Source organism: Ipomoea triloba, chromosome 5, assembly GCF_003576645.1.
Source record: "Ipomoea triloba cultivar NCNSP0323 chromosome 5, ASM357664v1".
NCBI lineage: Eukaryota > Viridiplantae > Streptophyta > Magnoliopsida > Solanales > Convolvulaceae > Ipomoea > Ipomoea triloba.
The window spans coordinates 22,285,053-22,295,492 of NC_044920.1; positions in this window are offsets into that span (position 1 = coordinate 22,285,053).

Here is a 10,440-nt window from a genome sequence, read left to right on the forward strand (position 1 = left end):
TTCTACTCTCATATATAAGGACGTAAAGACACAGAAGAAAAAGGGGTTTTTTGGTGAAAGAGGTCAAGAGGTTAACAAGAGGTGTCTGATAAAAACGTTCCAGTGCAAAGTGCTTAACTTGGAATATCATCCTGATATTCAATACAGCGAGAGAACACATCTTAGTGTTCGAAGAGAGTTACAAAGCTAAACTGTCATACATCCAGAAGGTGACCAAAGCTGCTCTACATCAAAGTTGATTCAACGATAGCTTGTGGTCAGATTGGAGATTGTTACATTCAACTGTGACTATCAACAACGTCTTGCTTTGGATTAAGCAAGGGAGGTGGAGTATCCTGGCTGCTGTCCGAGCGAAAGAAACCTGAGGCTTGACGCGGGCTTGGTGATCAAAGGTCAAGTGCTCGAGAGGTGGAGTAACTGGAAGCGGGGAAAGACATCCTATTGAGCGAATTGAATTAGGACCAACCTCCTTAGGTTAGTTGGTTAGGATCCAAGAGACCCACAAAAAACAAAAAAAAAACAAATGAATTACAAATTACTATTACTAATCGAGGCCGCCTCTTTTATGGGATAGAAAAATGGGATGGGGAATAGAGATTCTTTCATATCTCGATTCCTCCTTTGTTCACTAAAAAAAAAGATTTGTCGAAGATCAAAATTCAAAACAAGAATCACACTCCATCTAACATTCAAATTGAAACAGAACTGAAAGATTCAATGAAAGTTAAAACCAAAATTTGAGTCTCATAGAATTCAATAAGAAAATAAAAAATAAGAAAATAAAAATAAAATGCTCTGGGACGGAAGGATTCGAACCTCCGAATGGCGGGACCAAAACCCGTTGCCTTACCACTTGGCGACGCCCCATTTCGATTTGTCCTCGACACTTATAAAAATTTAAGTAAGTATTGGTTGTTTGTCAACTCGATTTCAAATATCTATAGAATCGATTCTATTGTTACTAGGCTTTTGAGATGCGTAGTTTAATATGTGTAGATATTGAATTCAATTGAATTGATTGATCATTACATATTGATCATTACATAGAATTCAATTAAGATATTGTATGAAAGTATGATTTTTGCGATTCTCCTTGAGAATTTTTGATTATGGGGGTTCAAACAAAAAGAGCAAAAAGAGGAAGAACTAGTTTTTGCCTACCGTACTTACTCCCCCTTTCCTTATATCAATAACTCAATCAAAAGGCAATTCTCTCCAAGAACAAAAAATGTCTGTTATGCTTAAGATCTTTAGTTTGATCTGTCTTAATTCTGCCCTTTATTCGAGTAGTTTTTTCTTCGGCAAATTGCCCGAAGCCTATGCTTTTTTGAATCCAATCGTAGATTTTATGCCAGTCATACCTGTGCTCTTTTTTCTCTTAGCTTTTGTTTGGCAAGCTGCTGTAAGTTTTCGATGAGATCCTTAATAATATCAATATCCTAGAAAATTCATGATTTACCAATAAAAATTCTAATTATAAAAAAATTAGTAAGATCTTATAAGATTTACAGTTTGAAATCTCGATTCAAACATTCATTAAAAGTATTGGATAGTTGTAAAAAACCCGACTTACTTCATTTCCCTTTTTTTGATCCTTTCCAGTGAAAAGACCCTACTAGGGTCCTTACAATATCTAATTAGGAAAGATATTTTTTAAATGAAGAACTATTATTTCAAATGAAATTTTGAAAATTATTTTTTAGAAAGAATTTCATTTCTTGGTGCCAAACTTGGATATGTGGTAGAAAAATGGATAATCTATTCTCTTTTTATAAAAAAAAAAAGAAAAATCTTGGAGATTTGTAATGCTTACTCTCAAACTCTTTGTGTACACAGTAGTGATATTTTTTGTTTCTCTCTTCATCTTTGGGTTCCTATCTAATGATCCAGGGCGTAATCCTGGACGTGAAGAATAAGACTAAACTAAAAAGAGTTTTTATTTTTCAACTTTCTTGTGATTTTATCTAGTACACACATTTAACTACGAAACTAAGAATAAGAACCAAGGGATTGCGAAAATTGAAAAAAAAAATAAAATAAAATCATCCGCGAAAATGGAAAGAGAGGGATTTCGAACCCTCGGTACGAATAACCCGTACAACGGATTAGCAATCCGCCGCTTTAGTCCACTCAGCCATCTCTCCAAATTCAACTTGATAATTCCTATGCTACATTACACATAAACTAAGGAATCTTTCTTCTTCTTTAATTCTAATTAGATTTTTTAATATAATATTAAATATATTATATTGTAATTGTAAAAATTATCAATTTCGTTTATTAAAAAAAAAGGGGGTATAAGGAAGAGCCTGAAAGAACCAAAATAGAAAAAAGAAAGAAGGCTAAAGAGGTCCTCTTTTCTTTGCGTTGGTTTTGTTCGAAAGGCTCTTCTTATTCTCATGGCCTGGTCAGTACTCAGCCGGGCCTTTTTTTGTTCCAACGAATTCTAAATAAAGAGTTAGAAATAAAAAAATGTTTATTAGTTCTTATATTATTTATTATTCTATATTATATTAGAATTATATTCTATTGATTCTATTGAATGTTCTTAATATTCAAATATATTCAAAGTCCAAATCTCATTAACAAACAAACAAGTAACCGATTTGTTTTCTTTGAATATTTTTTTGAAGTATTTCAGGTTTGGCTCTAATGAAAAATGATAAATCTATATAGCGCTGTGGTGATTTATCAATTTTATTTACTTTAGAGCAAGATTAGATTGTCGAAAGGGTAATGACTCCGGAGTTAAACAATATGAAATGAAACAATTTCAATTTCTGAAATTCAATATTTTTCAAATAAATATTGAAATATGAATATAGATTATTGATATTATGTTTCCGAAGGGATCTTGCTAAGACTTCTTCAGAAAAATCTTTACCCCAGCTATCTAATCTATAATACTAATTTATCTAGAATTCTTTATATATAGAAATAGAATTTATATATAGAAATATAAATAGAGAAAACTTATAGATCATGATGTCTACACATCAACCGAACCAATAATAGAACCTATGACTATTCATGATTCCATAATTGAATCAAGTCCATACCGGTTCCAAATTAAAGTTATAGGAATGTTATGGTAAAACTTCGTTTGAAACGATGTGGTAGAAAGCAACGTGCGACTTGAAGGCCACGATCCGTTGTGGATTGTTACATCCACCATTTGATATAGGAATGAAGATGCTCTTGGCTCGACATCATTTGTTCTGTTCCACGAGAACCCTTGTTGGGTTTTCATGGAAATAGTTCATGATGAAGCTCGAGTAGTTAGTTTTTTTTGGGGGGGCAGGGATCTAGGGTTAATGCCAATCAATAAATTGGAACAACTTCGTAAACATATCTTCGATATAGAAAGAATCCAATTCGAGGAAGTTTTCAAAAAGTTATTAGACTTGATCAAACTTTTTCGATCCGAAGTGTATCATGCGGGAATCCACCGTCTGTAGGATTCTTTGGTAGAAAAAAAAATGTATGTTGCTGCCATTTTGAAAGGAAAGTCTTAAGAAACACCGAAGTAATGTCTAAACCCAATGATTCAAAACAGTAGCTAAATGCTTAAATATAAGAAATTTTTTTATTATTAGTATTTTACGATTCTGGTACCGGTTGTTGGGCTAGAAAAGGTTCAGAAGAAAACAAAAAAAGTTCAAAAAAAAAAAGAAAAAAAAAAAAAAGTCCAAGTCAGCATAGATAACCTATAACTTGTAGGTAACTTGTAAAAATTGCTAGATGAAAAAAAAATTAATGGTTTGTGTATCGAAATGGACGTTATGAAAGTTTAAGGTGCGGCATGAATAATCCAATATAGTTCATGGTGCGGGATGACACTTTAGTCTTTAATTTAATAAGAGTAAAATAGAGTGAGAAACTTAATTATGTCAAATTTGATTGAGATGAGGTTCGAACATAAGATCTTTCTTATAGAAATTAATGGGTAAGTTAAAAGTTAACGAAATATTAACGGAGAAGAGAATATTTAACGGAAAACTTAACGGATAATCATAAAAGTAAGGTTAAATTAAGTAATCTCTATTAATAATATTAATCTGAATTATCTTAACCATCTATTTGATTAAATAATTCATTTGAACCATCCATTTGATTAAATAATTTGACCGCCATTTTTTCTATCTATTTTAGGTCTAACTCTCTTTGGCTATTATTAGTATAATAGAAATAAATTAGTAGCTACAACAAAAAATGATACATATGTATTTCTTTAATTTAGAATTATGTGTCTACAATAACTTTATTTGAAAAAATTATTCATTATCAAAAAATTAAATTATAACGGTAGAGGTATGTTTGTCTAAAATATTGTATAGTACAATTCTTATAACATAATGTATTAAAAAATATAACGGAAAAATAGACATAAATGAAGGGTATAACCTTCATTCACACTTATTAATTTTTATATTATTATTTATATTAGGTTAGATGAGAGAGAGAGAAATTAAAAAAAAAAAAACTTAGAGGAATGAGGAATCACACATAATCCTTCAACTATCAATTATTATTATTATTATTATTATTATTATCCTTTTCTTTTTTATTTTTTTTTCATCCTTTTTATACACAGAGATTTTGTTGTTGTTGTTGTTATTGTTATTATTATTATTATATTATTATTATTGTATTTATTAAAATAAAAAATTAGAGAAATGAAAAACTGGAAGAATGGAGAAATGGAAAACTGGAAGAATGGAGAATGAAAATTGGAAAAATAGAGAAATGGAAAACTAGAAATGGAAAAACAGAGAAATGAACTGAACGACCCCTCGTATACTCCGTAGTAAGCAAATACAAAAATAAATTAATATAATGTGATAATAATACATAAAAAGTCAGAAATTTGAAAATTTATTTTTATCATCATCAAAATTATTAGTGTCTAGTTGAGTGGTCGATTTGGTTCTTCGCTATGACACAGACAAATTAAATGTCATCACTTATTATTCAATGTCATTGTTGTACATAAAAATTGAGTAATTAAACAGTGCCACATCACCATTACCTTCGCACCGAATTTATTTCCACCGACACTTTTGGAGCATCCGATCAAGCTCACGGATTGACGTGGCAGTTTCTAGACCGTCTACAGAAAGTCTTGACAAGGCGGAGTAAAGGATCTGGTGCGGAGCGTATCTCAATAGAGACTTTCAACCCTTTTTGATGTGATTAAACAACGGCTTGTCATTCCTCATTTCCTCAGTTGCTTTGTCAGTCATGTTTTTTCATTTTTTGATATTTCTTAATTTACGCCAAGCTAATAAATTTTCAAAGTTTATGCTCAAGTGCCGCTAAAAGAGGTAAATTACAAGTCAGTTCGCTAATTCATAAGTTTTTACCGCTTTGTTAGTCGTGTTTTTACTACACTCTAGATGTCTTTAATTTCTGTTCTTTTATTTGTTTTTACAGAAAATGATATTGATGGGTCTCAACGGCATGAGCCAATTTAAAGTGTGGATTTTTTGCCATGTAAACCTTTGCATCCCGTTTGGTTCGCTGGAAAATATTTAAAAGAAATGGAATTCAAATTCCATGGAAAACAAATTACTAGGAAAATGGATTCTATTGTTTGGTTGGTGGAAAAGAAATTACTGGGAATATGAATTCCATTGTTTGGTTGGGTTTGGAATGATAAGGAATAATGTGTATAATGACATAAATAACCCTACACAATAATAATAATAAGAGTAATTAATAAAGTTTGGTGGGGGCAAAATTGTAACACTAGTTTTCCATGGAAAACAAAATACCTAAGATTTCCATGGAAAATGTTTTCCTCATTGTTAAGGAAAACTTTTTCCATGGAAATTGTTTTCCACCCAACCAAACAACATAAAACGTCATTTTCCTCAACTTGTAGGAAAACATTTTCCATGTTTTCCATCCAACCAAACACCCCCTTGGAGATTTAAATGTTTAAAAAATTATTTTTTTAAAAAAAAGTTAGAGTGATTTTCAATTGACAATCACTCTAATGCGCGAGCGTTTTGCGAACATGTTCGCGAACGTTAACAAACACTAATGAACGCTTAACAAACAAACACAAACAAGATTTTCAAAAACCTTAACAAACAAACATGAACACGAACACTCCAAAATCCTTAACGAACGAACATGAACAACCTCCGTTCGTTTATGTTCGGTTCGTTAACAACTCTACGCACAGGTTTAACAATGGCATTTGAAATAATATACCAGGAGTTGGTCTGTAGAGTGATATTATATATTCGAATTCAATGTCTTGATCAAATACTATTCCCTACACATATAAATATACCATTTGTGAGTATACCATTTATATATATGCTTTGTAGGACTATTCCCTACACATATAAATATACCATTTGTGAGTATACCATTTGCTTTGTAGGACTATTCCCTACACATATAAATATACCATTTGTGAGTATACCATTTATATATATGCTTTGTTACCCTACAAACACCCCCCCTAACCTACATGAATTGCTTTTCTTACTTTTGTTTTTCTTCTTAGAGGTTTAATAAATAATGTGTGATTTTCTTTTTCACCCTTTCTCTGTCTTCCAAATCAACATATTTGTATTGAAAACTTGGAAAAATTCATTGGGGATGCTCTATTACAATTGTAGCCTCTTTTTTTTTTTTTAATTAATTTTCGAATTAAAATGTGCCATATTAGCAAAGAGTGAAATATAAAGTAAAAACTAGGAATACATATTGTAATATAGTATTACGCATTTTTTACCACTTATCTTTTTTTTTTCTCGTTAATAACTATTAGAAAAAGATTTTTTTTGGCTAAACTCAACAACAACACAAAGTTCTTTAATTTAAAGAAATTATAAACCAAAATTATTTATTCAAATAAGAATTGAATCTCAATTTAGAAACGTTATTACTCATAAAATGCATGTATGATTGTATGATGATACATCATTGCATAAGGAGTTAGGCACATTAATGATACTAGTATGCCACCCGTGCAGTGCACGGCTAACATTATATTATAAGTTAATATTAGTAATTGTCATAACATTTACGATAATCAAATAAAATTATATGATCTATATTGTAATATCAAGCATGGGCGGGAGATAATTGTGTTTACCAAATCTAAATAGAAAAAAAAAATTAATGTAATATTAGTAATACATCAAATTCTCTTGAAACTCTAAATAGAAAAAAAAAATCATATAAAAGAAACTCAATGATTTTCCTAGGCAATTCCCTCTAAAATGTGTTTATCTCTTCATTTTTTTTGATAAATCTTTTACCCTCTTCATCATGTAATATTGGTAATACACCTCTTCAAGCTACGTTTTTATCTTCCTCTATACAATTGCTACCCTGTGAGTTGCTACCGTTATTTAATATTCAAGCTAAGATCCAATTTTCTAAAATCTTCCATTACTGTAATGTTGTCTATCTAGATATGAAAAGAATATGCTACGCAATAATTATTTTAAAAGTACTAAAATATTATATAATAATATGGTCATGAATTATATAACATAACTATCAAAATAAACATATACAGTAAACTCAGTAACATTTGGTATTATTCAAAATACAAATGAGTGACAAAATATTTATAACATGTTATTCCATATATATATATATATATATATATATATATATATATATATATATATATATATATATATATTTATTTATTTATTTATTTATTTATAGGGTCACACTTGTGTGAGACAGTCTCACAGATCCTTATTCGTAAGACAGGTCGGGTCGGGTCAAAGCACCATGCAAATGTCATACTTATATGTGCAAATCTCACACTTATATGATCAAATATAACACTAATCAAAAATACAATTTTTGTTACTTATAAGAGAAAAAGTAATACATTTTTCATAATAAGTAATGTTGACAAGTGCCTCTCACTTATAAGGGCAAATATAAATCTTTTGATGAAAAATGTAATACTTTTAAATCGAAATGTAAAAGTATTGTATTTTCCCTTAAAAGTATTACATTTATCCTAATAAGTAACACAAATTTTATTCCTGATTAGTATTACATTTGAGCATATAAGTATGACATTTGTGCATATAAGTGTTACATTTGCATCTTGACCCGACCCGACCCGATCAGTCTCATGGTGAGACGGTCTCACACAAGTTTTTGCCTAATTACAATTTTAATATGGGGTTACCACTAATAATTGCGTTAGTTGAAAGAAAGTTGATTACCAAAATTAACAACACGGATTTTGAACACGAAATTGCTATCCAATTCAATTCTATGCGTGACAAACATTCAAAAATGCGGTATTGGCTTGAATCCAAATAGAAAATTTGGATGAGTATATAGTATATACACACTTTTCGAAACAAATGGCCATCTTAAAGTCTTCGCTCTCTCTTTATCTTCCAAAGAAAAGGAATTGCCAACTGCAAAGTTGGAAATAAAACTCCATTTGTTGACAAAAACATGCATTTTCTCACTCTCAAAACTATTCTACACACGCATATCTTTTTCTGAAATTGGTATACGCTACACTGCATCTAATGCAGTAATGTCGTCTACCCTTTTATTTCTCTCTCTCTCTCTCTCTCTCCCCTTTTTGCTAAATAAATTTGTATTTGTACCAAACGTTTGGTGTCTAATTTTATGATCTAATGCGACTTGTAATACATATTATAATTCTCATATTTAATTACTACGGAGTATTACAGGGCGTTTGGTTGGAGGGAGGGAATTTGGTGGGAAAAGAATTGCAATTCCATGGGAAAAGAATAATGCGGGAATAAAGTGGGAGTTTAAATTCCAGTGTTTGGTATGCGGGAATATAATTACTAGGAATTTCAATTCCAATGTTTGGTATACATGGGAATTGAGAAGGAATAAGTAATATAAAGTCGAAAATGCCCATTGTTGTTGTTGTTATTTATTTTATTATTATTATTATTATTATTATTATTATTATTATATTCTTAAATGACAAGTATCTATTGGACCCATTTGCATACTCAAACCCAAAAAATATAACATATTAAATTCAAAAGCACTAATCTACCGTATCTCTTGAACTAAAAAAATCACAAGCATTTGATTTGGGTAGTCAGAAATTTTGTAGAGGTTATACATATAAAGAATTCAAAGGAACATACACAAAAGTTGTTGTATATAAACAATGCAAATTTTGAATAGTTGCTGCATATAAATATTTAAAGGAACATACACAAAGGGAAGTCGAAGAATAATACACTCTATGATTTTGAAGGGAAGGTTAGACATCAATTTTAGGTTAAAATAAGGGAGGGTAATTTTGTCTCAAGGTTATATTTTTTTCTTCCTAAGATCCATGGAATTAAAATCCCAGGGGGGCCATGGGATTCTAATTCCATGAAAATGAGGGAATTGCAATTCCGTGGAATTGCAATTCCCTCCAACCAAACGAAGGAATTTAGTTCCCTTCGGAATTAAGTGGGAAAGGAATTGTAATTCTCTCCAACCAAACACCCTGTTAGTGAATATTGATTTAAGGCAGAACCAAGAATGGTGACCCATGACCAAAACGGGCACACCCATGAGAACAGAACATGGTTAGGACTTAGGAGGTTCCTGTGTGGATATGTCATCGTCTACACAAAAGGCAGTACAATTCAAAGACATCGCGTTCTATCGGATAGCCCGTAGAGGCATAGAGTAAGCATATCTTCACGAGAGAAGGTTCATAGGGTAACACATACCTATCCTATGCATGGATCGACTATTGAACACAATTGTTTCATTTTTTTACAACCCCGAAAATCAATTTTCATTCATGTGGGGATATTTGTAAAAATAGCATTAAATGACATTGTAAGCGGCTATTCTGTGGTACAAATATACGTTGGGTCCACTTCCAATTTAGGTCGAGTCAAAGTGGATTAGGGTTCTTTATAGTGAGACGAAGAGATTGATATATTGTATGCTCAAAACAGATAATGGATGAATGTGAAATTGACTCTCAAAGTAGACCCATTTGAGTTGGAAAATAAAGGTTAAAAGGCTAGGAAGAAACACTTGTCCTACATTGGAAAAAGAAGGGAGTTTGTACCACTATATATACAAGACCCTTTTAGAAGATAGTTGAATTGTATAGCTTAAAGGCTTTCTCGTGTGCAATGGGGTGCAATTCAAGGTTCAAAGAGTTAATCTCTCGGAGGTGGGTTTTAATTTGATTCTAACGGAATTAATTTCAATTTTAGTTTTAGAATTAATTTTCAGATTAATGTTGGTATGTTATGAAGGTTACAGATTGGGTTTAAACCAGTGTAAATGCCATGATAACTGAAATTTAAGCCTTCATTTCCAATATAAAGCCTTGGATGAGCATGTGGATTTTTACAAGTCCAATAACCACGTTCTTACTTTCCAAAAAACCTCTGCCCATCTTCCTCCTCAAATTTCTGTGTTATACCCTTGTTC